We start from the raw sequence: 19,847 nt of genomic DNA on the forward strand, positions 1-19,847 counted from the left end.
TTGTAAACACACATAAAATTTTAATTTTTTGTACAGTTTCACACTTGAAACATGGCATACTTTCAGCAAAATGTTCCAGATATCACTTGTTTGTGCACGCAGACGGTGTAATTACATGAGAGCATCCAAGTCTTCTGGGAACACATTCACAGGAGGTTTCCTTCAGTTATAGAAGAAAACAGGACAATTTATTTGCTATTGAAACTAATGTGATTTGCCAGAGGGAAAAAAATCAATGTGGGTTCATAGGAAGATGACCAAAGTGACCCAAGACAGTGGAAGTGATAGTATGTGTGAAATATTTTTAAAGGACAAATTAAGATTTATGGCTTGAAGTGTCCTTTTAGCGCTCATTGGGTGTTTTGTACTGACTGTATCACTCAGCCCTGGGAGGTGTGAGTGGTGCTGGCCTGATCAATGGAGCCAAGGCACTGGGCACTGCATCACTCAGGTACTGTAACAGAGAGGTCAATGGAGAGCACTGAGCAGTGTTATATATAGCACATAACAGAAAACACACTTACAAAAGTCATTCCAGATGTGAAAGAAAAAAAAAAAAGGCAAAATGTTAATCTGTGTACAGAACTGTTGGTTTTGTTGGTTTTTTCCCCCCTTCTTGTTTTGAATAACACTCCAAGAACTGATATGCTTCCAGTGGGAAAATATGTCACCAGGCTGTTTCCAGCCACTGCTAATCAGCAGGTCTGACACACTCTTGATGTGGAGAGCCAGGGCTGTGGCTGTGCCCAGGCTGGGCAGCTGCCAGCAGTTCTGCCTGAGCAGCAGCAGCTGCCAGGGTCAGTGCAGGGTGGGAGCAGCCCCCAGAGCTGGGTTTCACAGGCAGGACGGGGTGAGATGCAGAGCACATTCAGGTGACAAGCAGCTGACTCATCCTCAGAGATGCAGGTGTTTTCAGAAACCAGTCCTGCTTGCAGAAGTCTGGTTTGATGCTCTCTGCTCCCCAGTGCACCACTGCTGAGTGGGACAGAGCTGCAGGGCTGGGACATCTCCAGGGCTCTGCAGCACACCCTGGATCAGGGGTATGAAGGGGTCCAACCTGCCTTCTCCAGCCCTGACAGCTCCTGATGCTGAACACTTGTGTTTCTGGTGAGGACTAGAGCTCAGACTAGCCCCACTCAGGGCTCAAGCAGGGAAAACTACTTTCAGGATAGTGCTTTTATCACAGCCTGTGCTTTTATAGCCCCATTCACAGCCTGACTAATGGCAGGGTATTGCACCACTGTATTGAGAGTTCTTTTGCTACTGGTGCAGCAAGACCAGGTCATCTCTGCATCAGGGCATCTCATGACATACTAAATATGGACAATCTGTAGCCTCTGCATAGGAGAGACCTGAAATAAACACTTCAACACAAACCTATTTTTTACCATATGCCTCTGCTTTTTAAGAGCCAGGGAAGGATGTTCCTTTCTGGAACCAGACTCAGCAGCTCTTCAGAACTATGAATAATCAATGCAGAAGAGTCAAGGATGGGAAGAGAAGAGGGAACAGCCTGATGCAATGTCTGCAAACTCAGCAGTTGGATCTGATACTCCTGAGCCCTAACTCCCAGAATTCAATAGATTCAATGTTCATTTTGGAGCAGCCTTCTGCCATGTACACAATCAGCTGTGCCTGTCAGAGGGGACTGAGACAGTGAGGACACAGCCCAGCACTGCTGGATTTGCAGATTTCTCTCAGAAGTGCCATCAGCACTCCAGAAGGCACATTCCATGGTGCAACACAGAGGCAAACCAGACTCGGTGCTTCCCGGCAGCTCTCCCTGGTCTTGGTGAGGAACAAGCATCTTCTCCCAGTTCCCACCACCTCCTGCAGCACAAGCCCAGGTGACACCTCCACTGACTGCATAACCACCCCAGCAGGGATGCAAAGCACCTCAAGGAGCCCAGGCCACTTCAGATAGAGCTTCATTCTCTTTTGGATGTTGCTGTTAAGAATTGCAGGAGGCTGTGGAAGCCACCTTCCAGATTTATTTTCCAGCACGCTTCCACGCTGGGGGAGGATGTGTGTGTGCACAAAGGAAGCACTGTGTTTGATTACACATCCCCTAAATCATCCCTGTCCCCTTGCGTGCCCCATTTCACCAGGAAATGAGTGTGTGAGCACACACGTGGCAGCCACGTGTTGGGATGATGAGTGTCTTCACAAAACCCTGGCCGGGGGTGGCCAGCACAGACATTCCCCATGCACAGCAAGGACAAAACCATGTTCAAATGTGGAAAAAGCTCAATCCACACTCCCCTCTCTAGGACAGGTGCCACGTTTTAGCTTCAGATTTTGTGCTGCCTTTCCAAGCTGCTCACTTGATGCAGCAGCTTTCCCATCCCCTGCTTGTCCTGCATAAACCCAGGGTCAGCCCGTGGCTGCTCCACCATTGCAAAGCACTTCCCTGCATGAAACACTTCAGCTGGGAGGGATGGGATGCCAGCAGTGCTTACAGTGTGTGTGGCACAGCTGCAGCCACGTTCAATCCCACACAGCCAGGAAACCCAAACAAGGGTGGGTTTATTTTGATTGGGAGATCTGGAGACTTCTAAGAAGAAAAATAAATAAATAATCCAAACACTAGAGCCTGAGCCTAGTGGGTTGGCAAGCCCAACAGCCATTGTCAAAATGCTAGGCATTATGTGTGGAAGTGTACATACAAAAGGATTTCTCTAGCCAAAATGGGAATATCAACCTCTTTTTGGTTTGCAGCTTTCCAGGATATTTTCACTGGACCTTTTTACAGTGAATTTAAGTAACAAAAAGTCAACTTGCCTACCTCTTTTTTTGTCTCAATGACTTTTCCCAAAGATTACTACACTAAATCACACCTCATGCCACCAGTGCAGGCAGACGGTGAAAAGATCATTTAGCTACCCACTAGTGATCTTTTCTTGAGTGTGGAGACACAGCAACAGTTCCACACCATGTGAAAATGTCACAGAGAAGCTCAGGACAAAAGCAGAAGTATTGTCTATCTGTTAGGAAAGGAGCAAAGTGGGCTGTAAAGAAGAACATTGTTGGTGGCACGGGGAATCAGATGGTCCCAGCTCCTCTGACCTCCTCTCCACCTTAAGCCTGGGCAAGGGATGAAGTCCCACCTCATCCCACAGAGAGGCACCCAGGGCATCTGGCACCAGACTTGGGGCCTCAGAGGAGTACCACACAGCCATGAAGCAGAGGTGCACTGGGAAGGGCAGGTACATCAGGGTCTTCTACTTTTTTTTGGCAGGCAGCCTACTGGAGTAAACCTTCAGGCTGATATCGACTCGTGAGTAGGGGGAGTGCAAAGGTGACTTGGAGCAGAGGAGACAAGATCAAAACTTGTGTGCTTGCAATTCATCAACATGAAAGTGCTCCCAGAAGCTCAGAACTGATCAAATATCTGTCTGGGGTCCCTTCTCAGTGTCAGATCAGAGAGAAAAGCAATCAAAGTCATTTTTGGTCCTTGACAAGGTTCATTCCCAGAAAAGAAGACAGGGGCTCCAGCTCCAGCTCATTGTGTAGCCTCACCAAATTGTGGCTTTCTAGGACATGGCACATACTGAGATTTACAGGAGGGCTAGGGATTAAGTTTTTATAAGTCTGGGAGCAGAAGAAATAGCAGTGGATGTTGTCAGCTGCAGTGGTCCCTGAGGCCATGCTGGGCAATGCACTGCTGGCCTAGGGAACCTGAGAGAGGCTGGGACAGCCTGGGATTTGGAGCTGGAGGAGGCTTGTAAGCAATTCCATCACAGCTTAACCATGTCAGACCTTGCTGCCTGCTGGGCTGCCGTGCTCTGCTTGCACTGGGGCTGCAGGGCAATTCTCCATCTGCTGGAAGGAGCAAGCCAGCAAGGATGACTGGAGATTGGCATTGCTGAGTGACCTTGGGAGCCAGCTGTGCACCCCATTCTATGATGAAGCATGGGGATGCCAGGGAGCTGCAGTTACCTGCTCTTATGGCTGACCCCATACATCCCCCCAGCTTCCCAAGAGATGGCCATTTGTGGGATGGCTCCCACCTAGATGGAGATTCTGGGTGCAGCTCAGAGAATCAGAAACCTTGCTTTCCTCAAACACAGAGAATTTTGAGTAAAAGACACCCAAGTTTCCTGAGAGCTGAGCCTAAGTGTGGCCCTGTGCATCACAGCAGCCTTTGCTTGTCCCAGCAATCCAGCTCACAAGAAATGGGTCATACAGAGCCCTTCTGCATCTTCAGGGGACACCACTAAGCCCTGACCCCAAATTTGGTTAATGCTGGATCAACGTGCTCCTTAATACCTTCCCCACGTGTCATCCCCCTTGCAATGCATGACCCTTCCTCCACAGTGCTAACAGACTGCAGCTTGAGACTTCAGTGACTCCCCAGCCCCTTTCCAGTTCTCCCTAATAAAGCATTTTCTCCTTCATCCACACCTGCAGTTTCACTTTGGCTTTGCTGTTAAGCTGTACTCAAAACTGATTCCAGCCTTCTGCTATTACTCACACAGTAACAAAGGGGATATGTACCACTGTAATGGACTAGATTCCATGACTTGGGAAATCTTCCCCAGGCTCATGTCCCTCTTAACAACAACCAGTGCACTAGCTGAAGCTCTTGACCTGGCTAGTTTGACAGGATCTCTCTAGTGATGCTGCATTGCTGCAGGGCCCTGAGCAACCCAATGCTGTGACCACAGGTATCATCAAATATCAAGGTGCATTTTTAATGCAATAACCAGTTCAGACATGCAACAACAAGACCACCAGAAACAGTCTACAAGGAGACAAGAGTAGCTTGCCCACAAGGGTTGTGAGTGGATCACTGGTGCATCTATGTTCAACATGAGAGATCCCATATTTTTAGCCTGGGCATTTAGAACAAAAATTCACCAAAGAACAAAATGCTTATTTTTCACGTGCATAAATCCACACGCTATGCTCCACTGGTGCATTTCTCCCTTCTGTGGAAACTGATCACACACCATGATGGATGAGCAGTGCCAGCTCCTTCAGCCTGCTTGGTCCTCTGAGGGACACAGCTGACCTTAGCAGCAGCACAAGGTGGTTCTGAGCTGAAGACCCTTCAAAATATCCCCTCTTGTACCAAGAAGCAATAAATCCTCGCCTCCTCATGCTTCTGCCACAGCCCCTTGCTCAGCAGCACAGCTGGGCTGCAGAAACCACCCCAGGAGCAGCTCACCTCCTGCAGAGCGTGGCACATACCTGCCTGGCACCGATGCTTAAAAAAAAACAAACCACCTCCCAAATACTAATATTTGGAAGAGGCTGCCTGTAGCTTGTGCCAGGAGGGTCGAGCCGAGCATCCCTGAGCCACCAAGCCGAGCCCGGCCAGGCTCAGCACCACGGTCCCAGTGATGTGCAGGCAGCAGCCCTGCCACCACCCCGAGGAGAAAGGGACCAGCCTGAGGGGTTCAGCTCCCTGGGAATTCTGCGGTGCCTGGCAGGCAGTTCTGGGCAGGGAAGATGGCACATAGCCCTCCATGCAGGGGGGGATGCGCAGCAGCCCCCGGGCACCAGGCTGGAGGGCAGCGGGTCCGAGACTCCCGATATCCAGCTGGAGCCGGGCAGAGCCAGGATCCAACCTCTCCCGACAGCCGAGAGGATCCCGGTTCAGCCGAGCCCAGCACAGGCACCACACCCCCTTGGCCGCTGGAAAGGGCGAGCGGTGCCGGCGTTTTTGTTCAGGACAACGTTTTAAATTCCCAAACCAAACCAACAAGCTGGGAGTTCAGCTTTCCCCGCGACCTGACTTGCCTGCGAGAGATTTGCTAGATAGCTCCGCATCTGTGTGTGCTGTATTGCTAAACCGCTGCCAGGGCTATTATTAGAAACAATTGTCTCTCCTGGAAATTTTACGGAGGGGTTTGAAACAACTTTTGTGCTGCCCTCGCCGGCAGCCAGCGGGTAACAATGCGGCCAGGAGCCCTCCTGAAGCGGAGCCAGCCTGCAGGGCGTGCAGATGCACTCCCACACGGGCACAGCTTGGAAGCAGAGCTACGCACATTTGTCTTTTCCAGCCCCGAATCCGGAGCAACTTTTCCATTCCCGACTCAGGAAAAGGTGCACACGGGAAAGGAAAAGCAAGCCGGGGGCTTTCCCCTCAGCGAAGCCCCCGGCTCTGCATTAAACTTGCTGCAGCCATTTGGGAAGGGAAGGAGCAGTCCATCTTGGCAGTCAGTGGGGACAGGCAGGCAGATTGCTTGGGAAGGGGGAAGGAATCACACCCGGCTTCTCTCCCCACCCCACACACACCCCGTCTCCTTCCCCAGCCGCTCGCTCCGTTGCTCGCCCACCGAACCCACGGGGCTGGCGATGGCGATGTTTATTTTTGAAAGGACAGGCAGAGCAGCTGCTGCCCACATTTCTCTCCGTTTGAGGTAAATGGAGGGAGGGGGCGTGGAGCAGCCCGCACACTGCGGCTGGGCTTTCCCCGGGGGCCGGGGCTGCCAGGGGAGCCCCGGCCCGCCTGGCCTCGCCTCCCCTCGGCAGACAAAGACCCCGTTACCTTCTCCGCTGCCTCGGCGGCCCCGGCGGCCCCTCAGCTCCGAGCCCGGGACCAGCGCATCCCCCCGCTCCGCCTCCAGGCCGCGGCTCTAGCGCCCCGCATCCATCGCCGCCTCGCCGCCGCGGGCTGCGCGGGATGCGCGGCCCTTCCCTCCGCTCCCCGCCGCTCCTACGGCCGTCCCATCCTCCCTGCCGGGATGCCGGAACCTTCCTTTCCTCCTTCTTCTTCCCTTTCCCCGCCTGCCGGCCCCCGGCGCCCGGCTCCTCCGCGGCCGCTGCCGCGCTGCGAGGCTGGAGCGGGGAGGGGGAGGAGGAGGAGGAGGAGGAGGAGGAGGGGGAGGAAAGAGGAGGAAGGAGGGAGGAGGGCAGCGAGCAGCAGTTGGCGCTGGGTCATGTGAAACAGATGAACCTGGCTGGGGCCTGCCAACATCTGGGCTCCCCCTGGCCTCTGGGAGGAGGATGAAGGATGGAAAGGGGAGGAAGGGTGCGGGTATTCACCCCCCCGGCCACGCGTGCACACCTTGAGATGGTAACGGAGAGAGGCGAGAGCAGCGGGGATGCTCCGGGCAGAGCCCCGGGCACCCGTGGGGCTGGGGACAGCAGCTCCTGCCAGGCTGAATGATTTCCCTTCTGATGATTTCCCCCGGTCCTGGCTGGGTGCAGGGTGCAGCTTGTGATGGTGTAAAAGAGTGGGGATGCTGCCCAGCAACAGAACATCTCTACACATTGCAGTAGAGTAACCCTCATGCAAGGGTGTCACTATTAAATAATTAGATCAGTCAAGAAAGACACTATGTATGGGCCTCCAAAAAGTGCTGATTTATTAATTCAAACATGCACAGCATGAAGCACCCACTCCATGAAGCAGCCACGCCTGTGGTTAAAGCTCTGGCTTGTTCCACTGCTTTGCCCCTCCATCATTATTTTCTCTCTGGGGTTTTTCTCACTGGGTAAAAACCAGAGGCAGCTGCTGTGCCATGCTCTGGAGCAGACTGGCTGGGTGAGGTTTGCTTTGGCAGGGGAGGTGTGGAGGTGAGCCCTTTTCTTCATTTGTTTTCAGCTGGCATTCATGCCACCACGAGGATGCTCATGGTGAGAGTGGATCTGGAACTTACACGGGATACAGGAAATTTCCCTCTTTGCCCCACAGGAAGATGACAAAGTCCCTTTCCTGACATGGTGGTGGTGAAGGAGCAGAATGTCTCATTTTTACTGGGGATGTTGCTGGGTTTGAGTTGCTGTCAGACTCGAAGTCAAGACCATGAGTCTTTATGTACTCTCTGGACATAAAGGGGCCAGTGGGGTGCAAAGCCCTTCTGGATACAATAATCAAATGCTAGAGCATGAGCACAGTTCCCCCTCCTGTTTTAAGGGCACAGGCACAAACACAGAGCTGTGCATGCAGCCCAGGCAGGCTCACCCATCCAGCTCACTCCCCACAAGGGGATGGCTTTGATTAAGGGGATAAATATTGAGGCAGTTCTGACCTCTGGCTGCTGAGGGTTAGGACTGAGTACACTGAGGGGCAAACCACCAGAACACAAACTGCAAAACCTCCTGGAATTTTAAGCCTCCTAATTTCAGGAAAAGGTAAAACTTCAAGTTGCCTCCCTAATGCTCTTCTGCTCTTTCCTTCAGCAGAGGACACAACGTTATCTCAAGGAGGTTCTGTCTGCAGTGCTGAGAAAGAGCATGAACCCCAGCAGTGATTCAGTCCTGACCCTGATTAGAACCAGCAAGGAAAAATCACCTTCCCACATGAAGTAACATTTGCAATAAAAATAAGTTGCTTGTCTAAGTGAAGATGGAGAAAGGAAATGTTGCAGGAATGTCTCCCACTATTGCAGGAAATGTTAACACATCCTTTTGGGTAAGTGTTGCTCATGGGGCCTTGGATGGGTAGTGAAGATAACATCCTCTAGGTACCTGATGGAGTTAACAATTTAGAACTTAGAAATGGGAACTGTTTCTTATAATGTGGAAAGACAGGGGAGTATTGTCCTTGCCAAGAGCTGGTTGTGATCACCCAACCAGAAAGAGTGGTTTTTCCCCAGAACTGGACAAGGATTTTGCCCCAGCTCTTCTCATTTATTCATTACACCCATCTTTCCTAGAAAAACTGGTCAGATCTGTGTTTCTTCTCTGATAAAAAAGTAATTCAACTCATACACATCCCTCTCCAAATTTTCCAGCTGTAATTCAGCAGCAGCAAAAGTCCTTTTCTTCAAGGAAATTCCATAATCTCACAAAGTCTCTGGAGCTGGCACTACCCAAACAACACACCCTGGTAGCAAACACCCAGTCTGGAGGCAGCAAGCTGCTGTCATTGTAATGATTAGAAGCAAGGAATGGCCACACTTCTTCCAAGCTGATTCCTATCATGGCAAGTCCCAAAATCTGAACAGCAATCCATATATTTAACTTTGACATACACAAAATCCAGCAGCCAGATGCCTCCAGCTTCCAGCAAGCAGATGCCTCTGTGCCACAATAAAAGCATGCTGATTCCTTTGTCTTGGTTCCTGATAATAAAGCTAGGAGGAAACACCACAGCCTCATGCTGGAGAATTGCTGTTGACAATTCATTCCCACTCTCGTTAGTAAAGATTAAAGAACCAAAATACTTTACAGGGAATGTGGTGATAGGACTGTGGGTGCCATCAGAATGTGTGAGCTGTTACATGAACATTTCTAGTAGTTTCAGAAAAGCTTAATGAATACTGTCTACCCCCAGAATTGCATTAATTAGCACTAACGGGCTGGAGGAGATGTCGTGTCATGAAGTCATATTCACACTTACTCCATGATTTGCATCTGTAAGAGGTGCAGTGCTTTACAGAAGTCAATGCTTTTTCCCCCATATGGCACATCTGAAACCCATGGAAGGTGAGGAAAATGCTTTCAAAGAACATTCAGGATTTGCTGAAGGTGTCCAGGCCTGCCTCCCTGTGGGAGGTGTTCAATGGCCTAACTCTCATTGATTGCACAACTCTTAACTCATAATATTTGAGTGGCAGTAAAAGATTAAAAAGCCTCAAAACTTAAAAAGCAACATCGGCCTAAGTAACTTGGGAACTGAAATCCATTTCCAGAGATGATATAAGCTGTTAGGCATACAAATTTCACTGTAAATCAATGCAGCTGACTTATTGTAGCCATGACAAGGGTCAGCCAGACCTAGGAAATGAAATGTCAGGTTAGCCTGTGGGTTAATTCACGTGGTCCCTCTGAAATTCATGGTATAAAATGCTCTTACTGCTCATGAGCTCTGAAGTAGTTTGGCTGGAGAAGAAGAAATGGCATCACCTCTTTTCATCTGAAACAATCTGTATCCTCCATACACTGAATAGGCCTGGGTATATGGAGGTAGAAAAGACTGATGTGACCCAGTTGGTCACCCAAGCCACCAGGCTGCCCTCACCCCCTTCCATGGACCAGCAAAAAAAGAGATGGAGGGTTATGTGTACCACCACCAAGCCTGTCCCCTTCACTCCATTTTCCTCCATAACATGTTTTGAAGAGTTGTGACCTTGAGACAATTCGTGCTGGGGACTTTGGAAACCAGGTGGAAGCCACAGGGATCTCATTCAAAAGAGCAAAATGCAATTGCTCAGAGCATGACCTGACTCATGACTCAGTCTGGACCTGTAAACCATGGGACGAAGGGCACATGCCACACCAAGTGTCATGGCACAGCGTGCTTCCGACCGGGAAGGTCTCCAGGTTTGCTGGGTGAACCACGAGATGTTTCTAGTTAAGCCTTTCATAGAAACACTTCCCTTCTGAGACCAACTGTGGGTGTTATTCCCATGTCATGCTTTCATTAATTTCCAGGACAATCCCTTAAGTAATTGGGGCACAAAAGGCGGGGGGAAAGGGAGAAGCAGGACTTTAGCTTTGGACAAAATAAGCCTCCAGGGCATCTGATTAATTTTCACACAGACTGTACTTAAAGGATCTCAGAGAGCTGAAGAGGGAAGGAAGCAGACCTCGACGTTCCCAGAGAGCTGGTGCAATAAATCCTCCCTTCATTAGGCAAGGGAAGTGCATGCTGGCAGGATTATTACACAAGGAAGGGATGGTGGGGACAAGCCAACTCCAGCTGGTTGGTGCTGTGACCCTGGGCTGCCAAATCCTGCCTGCTGCCTCCAGCTCCAGCCTGGGGCTGCTGTGGAAAGGGACAGGAGTCACGTGTAAGTCGCCTGTGTCCCAGTTAGCTCCGGGTAATCCTGGCATCCGAGAGGCCAAACAAAGCAAACAGCTCAAGTGTGCATCAGGGACCAAAGAGGAGCTGGGTGTGCCACCAGCCCTCCCAGGGTCACCCACAACTCAGTGGAGTGATGCTGGAGACAGCAGCCATTCCTGCAGTTCCTTCCTCTTTGCACCCACCTGGGTCTGGGACTTAGAAGAAAGAAGGAAATCTTCCTGCTGGAACGTGCTGTGAGCCATGCCTGTCCTTGCAGGAGGAATAGAAGGGATGAGGGATTCCCCTCCTTGATGGAGGTCATGTCCTCACAAATCCTTTCTCCCGTGGGGTAGAGGGGACACGTGCTTCCCTTTTCTTCAGAGCTGAGCAAAGCTCTGCCTCAGAAACTTTCTATTCACAGAATATTGCCATTTTCACCTGAAATGGCTTGAAAACAAACCAGTGCAGGAAGGAGCAGACATGGCAGGGGCCTCTTCCATTCATAAAAAGGGATTGATGGTGGTGGAGGATGGAGAGGCCTTTCCCCAGGGGAGGAGCAGGAGCCCTAGAAGATGCTCATGGTGCTGGCAGGGAGCACTTTTTGGCTGGGGGAGACCTGGAGAGATGCTGCCAGACCACCAGCATGGCCCCAGTGCAAGCAGAATTAAAATGCTACTAGTAAGAGAAAACCTCTTTCATCCAAAGGCAAGTGAACAACCTCATCCATGCAGGGAAACTGCTGAGCAAAAGGGGAGTGAATGACAAGGACCTGAGAACAAGGCTGGGAAAAGTCAAAATTATTCTCCCCCACACATCCTCAGATGCTGCAGTTGACTGGTGCTGGTGAAGGACAGCCAGAAGCTTTCTTTGCTGCCAAAAGGCAGCACAGGTAATTGTGAAGGACATCAAATGAATCAGCTGACAGAGCCAAGCCCAAAAACGTGCCTCCTGTTAGGCAAAACCTACATGTACTTCTTGCACTGAGCTACATAATGAAGTGCTCTCTTTGGCACAGAGGAATAAATCAAACTCATTCTCATTTGTTTGGCTTTTTGTACTGAGATAGCTTTTGTACTTTGCATGATTTCAGATTTGAAGAATATTATTATAGTTTTACACTGCCTTCTACTGAGGATTGCAAAACTTACACCAGTTGGAAAAGCTTTCTATTGCACATTTTGCAGAAAACCCTGAGAACATTTCAAAATGGCATCGAAATAATTATGAAAAGATTTTTCTAAACAAATGTAGCAAAAATAAAAAGCCACTCAGACAATGTTTCAATACCTAACTGCAACCTTAAAGAAGGGCTCAGGAGCTAAAGTGACATACTAAAATGACAATTTTAGCAATTTAAATAAAAAGTACTGTAAGCTTGCTTTCCAATTTCTGTTACTTTTTGGTTATACTATTTTATTTCTTTAAGTGTTTTTCTCTACTCCATTTCCTGCCACCAGACAAAGCCAGGGAAAGCTCCTGTAGGTGTTAGTAGGGGGTAGCCTAATTTCAGATGCAGGTGTGGTTTTTCAGGTAACCTTTTCTTATTGAAAGTTTTCACTGCCTCTGCGAGGCAAGATCATTACCTCCGTTGAACAGATGGGAAAATGGAGTCATAGAGAGATCAATTTACCTGGGTAAGATCCTGTACCCAGTTGGGCACAGAGAGAGAGGGAGAGACAGACTTAGGAATAAATCACAGGCCCTGTGACACCAAACCCTTTGTGCTGGCTCCAGACCCCTCTTCTTCCCCCAGCTAATGAATTGGTGATTAACAAAGGCTGCTCCATTTCTGACAGTTTTATCAGTGATTTCTACTTTACACTTTTTTTAATCTTTATGAAGCAATCCCCACAAACAGAGGAAGGGAACAGAAAATAAATCTTGGAGCAAGTAAGGCCTCATGTCATAAAAGTGCAGTGAACAGATCTTGTATGTCAGAAAATATTTATCTGACCAATAATGTTTGCATTTAGACCCAGTCAATAACAAACACCCAAATTACATTTAATATGAAAACATTTCAAATGGGCTAATCTCTTCTAAATAAACACAGAACCAGTCATAATGGTGCTCTGCTAGAGCAAAGGCTCAGTGTTAGTTGATTTATTGTTTAACTTGAGTCTGATTGCTGCCTGTCTGATGTCTTTGGGAGCATGGGCTTGTATTGCTCATCTGAAAACTATTTCCTTTTCATTACTGAGGCACACCAGGATAAACCCCAGCTCTCCTGATACCCTGTCCAGGGTGGTCACCACAAAGACTGTTTACTCTCAGCTAAGGAGACTGAAGGGTCTGGTTAGCTCACCTCACACAGGCTGCTCATTTCCTCTCCATACACAGCAGTGGTCTGGTTTCTGAGCATCCCGGGGTCTGCAGGGTTTGCACCACCCTGGGATGTCCCTGTGATGTCTAACTCTGTTTGCATGGGCCACACAGACCCAGAGCTGCTGAGCACCAGCCCTGAGAAGGGCAGGAGAGCCTGGAAGAGTCCCAGTGATGGGACTCAGCAGCCCTTGCTTGCTGCTGTTTAGGACACAAGAGTTGAGTATTGATGCCTCTTTGAGGACTCTTTATGTCTTTCATCTAATGGCTGTGACAGGCCTTGCAGACATTTGTGAGGTTCTAGGATAAGTGGCATAGATATTTTCCTCCAAAAATAAGAGATGAGAAACTGAAATTTATATGTCCTTGGGAGATCTCAAACCACAGAGCCTCTGCATTAAAAGGGTGAACATCTTACCCTGGTTGCTGTGGCTTCAAAAATGCTCTCATCACTCAGCCTGTCACCCCCTGCTCCATTTCTGCAGGAAAAGATGGATCAGTGCTGATTCATAAAAAGTCATCATTATACATCTAATCCCCACTTTGAGAACACCTGCAACCTGTCTGACACTACCTCACAGGTGAGGCATAGGACTTGCACTGTAGTAACACCTTTTCCCCATGACCACCTTGACTGCTGGGGATGAAAAACAGGAATTATTTTGTTTCTGAACACTGATGAGCTACTGAACTTCTTGACTACCAAACCCCCAGTACTTGCTGGCTACTGTAATGGTTTTTGCAGTTCTGTGGTGCTGTTGCAGTCTTTGGGCTAAGGAAAACTAAGTGCCTGTTTAACAAATGGAAAAGGTTGTGATTGTGGTTGAATTTGTTCTCTCCCCCCTATTTCTCAGTGACATTTCATCTTGTATTATCCCTCTATTTTCACCTACAACTTGAGTTTAATCATAGCATGCTTCTCTCTGTCCTAAGAGTGTGAAGTATAACTCATTAAACCATAAGAGGTGAATAGAGATTTCAGACATAAACCACAAATCAACTATTGTTAAAGTGATACCTTTTGCAATTACTCTTTGGGCTTGTTTCATTCAAAATATGGTAAGAATTTCTATTCAGATTAGCTATAGCAGCATATTCCATTGGTCAGAAAGGATACCTGGCAATTAAGATATACAACAAACTCACTAATATTTGTGGTTTGGCTTTGCAGAACACAGTGATGGTGACTGCACTCTGTTGATAAGAATTTGAGTACATTGAAAACACTTTCATATTAAGTGTGTTGGATGGGCTGTTATTAAAGCAATTGAACAGGCTTAAACCCAAGCATGGTTATTGAAATACATGTTTTCAAGCAAAACAAAAATTTCTGCAGCAATTCTCAGTATGGAAGTAGGAGAGGAAATAAACCCCAAATGCCCCACAGTCCCTGATGTTTGCAATCACTGCTTAACTGCAACTAAATACAAATAAACTGCACCTCCAAAATTGGGACAAACACCTGCACTGGGAGTTCACTGCATTATCCTTTGCATATTCAAGCTGTAACAAGGGAAACCAATGACAAAAGGTTCTCCTGTGCCTTGTCTGCACAGGATTGCTGAGGATCCACCACCGTGGATGGTGGCAGGGCTGTGCTGCTCTCTGGGGACCCTGGCTTGGCTGATGGGCAGGTGGCTGGAGCAGGGTCACACATCCCTGTGGGATTTGGACCATCTCAGAGGGGCAATGATGCTGTTTCCCCACTGTAGCTCAGGCTCCTCGTTTAGAGCAATGCTAATTTTCTTGTCCCCTGGCTTGCAGTCAGACACTTCTGCCCCTCCTCCTCCTCCCAGAGACAGCTGCCTTGCTGCAGTGACAGTGACCTTACGGGCTGAGAGTGCAAGGTTGCCAAATCTCATGATAGATGACATTTTTCTGAAAACCTGCTTTTCTGGGCTGAATCCAGAAGGTGAAGGAGAATGGAGCCCAACTCTATGCATTTTGTTAATTCCGTTATTTTAAAGCAGTCTAAATATTTTTGAACCTTAGTAGTTTTGAAAACAGAGTGTGCTCTGCTGGTTAGAGTCAAGGGAATTGTCTGATATATTGGTATACACTTTTTATTGTATGGTGATGAATATTTGCATATGGAAGACTCTGTCCTAGTTCATTTTATAATGACAGTAACCAGTTTTCATATAATTTCTCTGGATGTTTTTTCATGAGGGGGACTGCTCTACTTGGATGCTTCCAAAAGCTCAGCTGCCAGCTTCATGTGAAGGGAGGACTGAAATAAATGGGAAATAAATGAGAGAAAGATGAACAAAGCCAATAGTTAAAGGGTCACAGCAGCGACTTCGTTGCAGGAGGAAAAACATTAATTAAATGTTCATTCTCCATAACTTGCTTGGAAACACAGACTGAAAAGCTGACCTGGGTGGTCTTGTTTCAAAGGAGTTAAAGGAAAAATGTTTTCTTTGTGCAGAGGGACCTGGAGAAATAGGCACAAGTTTTTCCTGCCCCATGTAGGACAAAAGAGTCAAGTGTGGGAACAAGTGCTGGGAAGCAGAAAGGTGGGCAGAAAATGGGCAAAATGCAAAATGCTGCCTATAAAACTGATCCTGGAAATCAGCAGTGCTGGCACCAACCAAGAGGGCAAGTTGTAAGTGAGGGAGGGAGGGCTGGCACTGGGATTTGTGTGGCTGATGGCACAACACACACAGTGGCTGTGTCCCAGTGCCTGGGCTGGGATGAGCCTTCTCCTGGGTGGGGCTGTGCAGCATCAACCCAAGTGACTTGAAGTGGGAAAGCACAGTCATGAACTAAATGCTACCACCATTATCACTCTGAAAAATAATTGAGAATAGCAAAGTTCCCAACACCTCCCAGTGCTCTCTACACGTCTCCCCCTATTTTGTAGTCATTGCTTTCCCCCTTTTCCCTTTTTATGGCTGTTATTGCTGGAATTATTGCTGTGCAAACAGGGTGTCTGTCTATGTGAAACACTGAAGTTACAGTTTTCCTCCTAGATGGCAGTGTAAATTATTACATGGGCTACCCTATAATCTTTGGTCATGTTCCACAGCAAGGTAATTGATTCCCAAGTCACTAAAGCTAACTAACATGGCTGTAAATCTAATGCTTGAGCAGTGTTTGCTATTAAAAAGTAAACATCTACAATAGTTACTACACTGCAATTACTGGAAAATGCTGATTTGCTCTAGACTTGGAGCAGGGAATAATTGCAGCCTCTCTTGAGACCTAGAGTGTGATAATTGGTGGTGAATGGTGGGTTTTTCCAGTGGTGATCACATAGGTTGTCTCTGTGGTTATTCCCAGAGCCCTTATAGCCCTGCTCCTGCAGCTGCCAGTGCTGGGCTGGGAACTTCCACCAAGGCCAAAATAAATAAACCCTCTAGGAAGAGCACACATACTCAGATTTTGAGCTGGTGCAGACCTACATCTGAGTCTGAGGATTGTGCCAGTCCACAGAAATCTGCTGCCTTCTGCTGCCACTTCCCAAGTCAAGTGAGGAATCTCATGACCTCTGAATTCAGGACCGTGAGCTTCAGCCTACCTAGAAATAGGAAGGTTTTTCAAGTCATGTCACTAGATTTTGAACTTCTAAGGATGGTGCACTGGATCTTGGTGCAGTGTGCTCTAGCCTTTGGTTTTCTAGAGCAACTGGGACAGTTTGCAGCAGCCCCAGTCTGCTTTTCAACCCCATGGGAAAAGTTCTGGGGATCAGGACCTGGCTGGTCCCTGTGGCTTTCCATGCCACAATATCCATGGGAGAGGGAGCAACATTACAAGGCTCCCCAAAGAGCAAGGATGTCAGTTCTCAATGTTTCAGATGGTTATTTCAGCTAAAATACAGCCAACACTCAGACCTGGAGAGTGGAGACCCCATAAGAGGCCATTCTATTGCTGTCAGGGGAGGAAAGAACCCTTGAGAGGAGTTGATTTCAGCAGCAGCTTACTAAACACTTTATGTAGAGCAGTGCAAAATATCTGGAGGGAAATCTGGAAGTCTTCCCTTTTCATGGCTTTCACTAGAAATTCTTTTTCCTGCTGATTTCCCTCACAGAGAAACAAGCAAGCCCAAGCAAATAAACAAGGCAATCCATAGGAAATACCCCATTTCCCTCTCATCCTTTCATTCCCTCAAAACAAAATCCTTAAACTGCTGGATGGCTGAGGACAGCTTGCTGCTTCTGACAAACATAACCAAGAAGCTGCCACCTGCTTTGATGCTTCACTTGCTTTTTTTCCAAACTAGTGAAGAAAACTGATTTCTGCACGACCAAGTGACCAGGAACAAAATCACATAAAGGGATGGTGCAGAGTTGCAGATGTCATTTTTATACACTCCCTGGCAGAAACATCAAATAATGATGATAATAATAATAATAATAATAGCAGCAATAACTTAGAAAAAAATAATTCATTTGACCCTACAGTTGAATATAAATGAGTGCACAAGTGAAACACCAGCATCCTCCTCACCACTATCACAGCAAGGGCAGAGTTGTGGGCTCCTTTGACTGGGGATGGACAGGGACACAGACATGGACACAGGCTCTGTGTGGCAGGTCCCTGCAGGCTGCCTGCTTGGGGACACTTCCCTCCTTGCAGCACTTGTGACAGCTTGCACAAACTGGGACAAGTGAACTTAGAAGTAGGAAAGCAGTCTGGGGGAAAAAAATAGAACAGAGGGGGAAAAAACAATAAAAAAAAAAGCCAGATGTAAGGAATACTTTTTTAAAATGAGTCACTTTAGCAGTGACTGTGTTTATATTGCAGCTGAGCATTGTTGTACTTGTGTGGCTGTTCATACATGACTGTGCTAATGAGGTAATGAGTAACTAGTATACTGCAGGATGCTTTATTTCCACTGAACAACCCAGACCCTCTCAAAATAAGGTTTAAAACCCAAAACCAAACATCTGGGATGCTTTGGGAATGGTGGTAAGAGAAGGAAAGTGAGTCCAGCATTCAGCTCTGTCCCCTTGGGAGCTGCCTGGGGTTTCACAAAGCACCTTTTCCTGGCTTTCCTGCACCCATGGACTGACAGGAGCTCACTCTGCTCCCACTGGGTGAGCAGAGAGGAGCAGGAAGAGGCCCCTGCTGACCTTCATGCTGGGAAACAAAAGAAAAAAGGTGCCTGCATCTACCCCTCATTTATCCTGCAGTTGTCTGGGCCTTCATGGAGCACCACAACCAGTGGTGCTCTGCCATGCCTACCAAAAATCCTCCCTACACCAAGCCATTCACACAGAGCCACAAGGGTCTGGGTGCTTACAGTGGCACTGAAATGTTAAATACCATGCTCATTTATTTATGACTTCTTCAGCCTACTGTAACTACAAGCAATAATTGGATTGTGCTCAGCATAGCTGGATTGATTTGCTACTGAATAATAAAACCAGGTCCTCTGTTTATAACGGCATCCCTAGAAACGAGGAGATGGGGTGAAAAATGCATTCAAGGCACAATGCTAATGCTGAAAACTCACAGTGGCTCTGGGTGCAGAGCATGATCTCTGCCAGATGCAAATGTTGTACTGGCCACTGATAAAACATGCACTTTGTGGCCTCCTGTGCCTTCCATGGAATATTTACCAACTTTGTCAGGCTGTTATTTAGTGTTTTGACAAAGGATGGTGAACACAGTGTATTTTTCCATGGTTTTTGGAAGGTTGTGGCTGACCCCCAGTGCAATCTGCAGTGGCCTCTGGTTGCCTCCAAGGGAAGAGGGGCATTTAGACTGAATTACAGCACCAGGGAGCTGCCCTGCCCAAACCCCTGTCTTCATCTGTGGTAGTTTTGGGGTTTTCGGATGGAGGAAGAAGGATTGAATTTGATTTTATGTTCTTAGAAGGCTAATTTACTATATTATGATATATTATTAAAGAATACTATACTAAAACTATACTAAAGAATAGAGAAAGGATAGAGACAGGAGGTTAGAAAGAATGATAATAAAAACTAGTGACTCTCTTCCAGAGTTTTCACACAGCTGGACATGATTGGTTGTTAAGTTAAAACAATTCACATGAGACCAATCAAACCTGCACCTGTTGGTAAACAATATCTAGACCACATTCTAAAGCAGCAAAACCAGGAAAAGTAATCAGATAATTATTGTTTTCAATTTTCTCTGAAGTTTCTCAGCTTCCCAGGAGAAGAAATCCAGGCAAAGAGATTTGTTAAAATATCACAGTAACATTCAACTGAAACAGAGGCTAAAGTGACATGACTATGACAAACCCAGCACCAATGACATGAATATGACAAACTCTGCACAGCCCCTGTGGATGGGAATTCATGCACACAGGGCTGTTTCTCCATGCTGCTCCTTGTGCCTCACTGGCAGCTTGAGCAGTGGAATGGGAGCAGGTGGCTTGAGTCTCACTGCTCCCTTCTTCAACAAAGTGCCCTGGCACTACTGGCAGCAGCTTAAGGACCATAATTATGGCTACAGCATTGCTAAGTGGTGTTCAAGGGTGCCAGCCCACTCTGGAGGCATGAACATAACCCACTTTTCCATGGGCTTTGCCTCTTTCAAGCAACCATGATGCTCTGACTCTTTCTTGAGCTTGTAGCTGTGGAAAGCACTGGGTACCCAAAGCCACCTGAGGATGGCTGCAAAAAAATCACTGCAAAAAGTGCTTTTGCTTCTGCTTTGCATCCAGCATTGCCCAGGCAGGAGGAGCTGGCCCTGCATTTTGGGTGCTGTGTGGGTGGGCACAGAAGATGCTTGTGAAAGGGCACATTTGTCCCTGTGCTACAGCATCCAGACCTTTTGCTGGACTCTGCTGTAATCACAGACTCAATGAGGTTGGAAAAGGACTCTGAGATCATCAAGTCCAACCTGTGACCAAGCTCCACCTTGTCAACCA

The 19,847-nt window shown here is 47.7% G+C and overlaps 1 protein-coding gene across 7 annotated transcripts in view; it reads right to left on the reverse strand.

The window, feature by feature from the left end:
• The window catches only part of FRMD4A (FERM domain containing 4A), a 357,683-nt gene that overhangs the window by 136,858 nt on the left and 200,978 nt on the right, over positions 1–19,847 (reverse strand). The window contains exon 1 of one of the 7 annotated variants that reach the window (XM_039730876.1): positions 6,497–6,760. The exons of the other annotated variants lie outside the window; for them this stretch is intronic. The gene's annotated coding sequence lies outside the window, so the exon portion shown is untranslated. Of the gene's footprint in view, positions 1–6,496; positions 6,761–19,847 lie in introns of those variants that run through there. 7 annotated transcript variants of the gene reach the window in all.

The sequence above is a fragment of the Passer montanus genome, unplaced genomic scaffold (genome assembly GCF_014805655.1).
Source record: "Passer montanus isolate IOZ18808 unplaced genomic scaffold, ASM1480565v1 scaffold74, whole genome shotgun sequence".
NCBI lineage: Eukaryota > Metazoa > Chordata > Aves > Passeriformes > Passeridae > Passer > Passer montanus.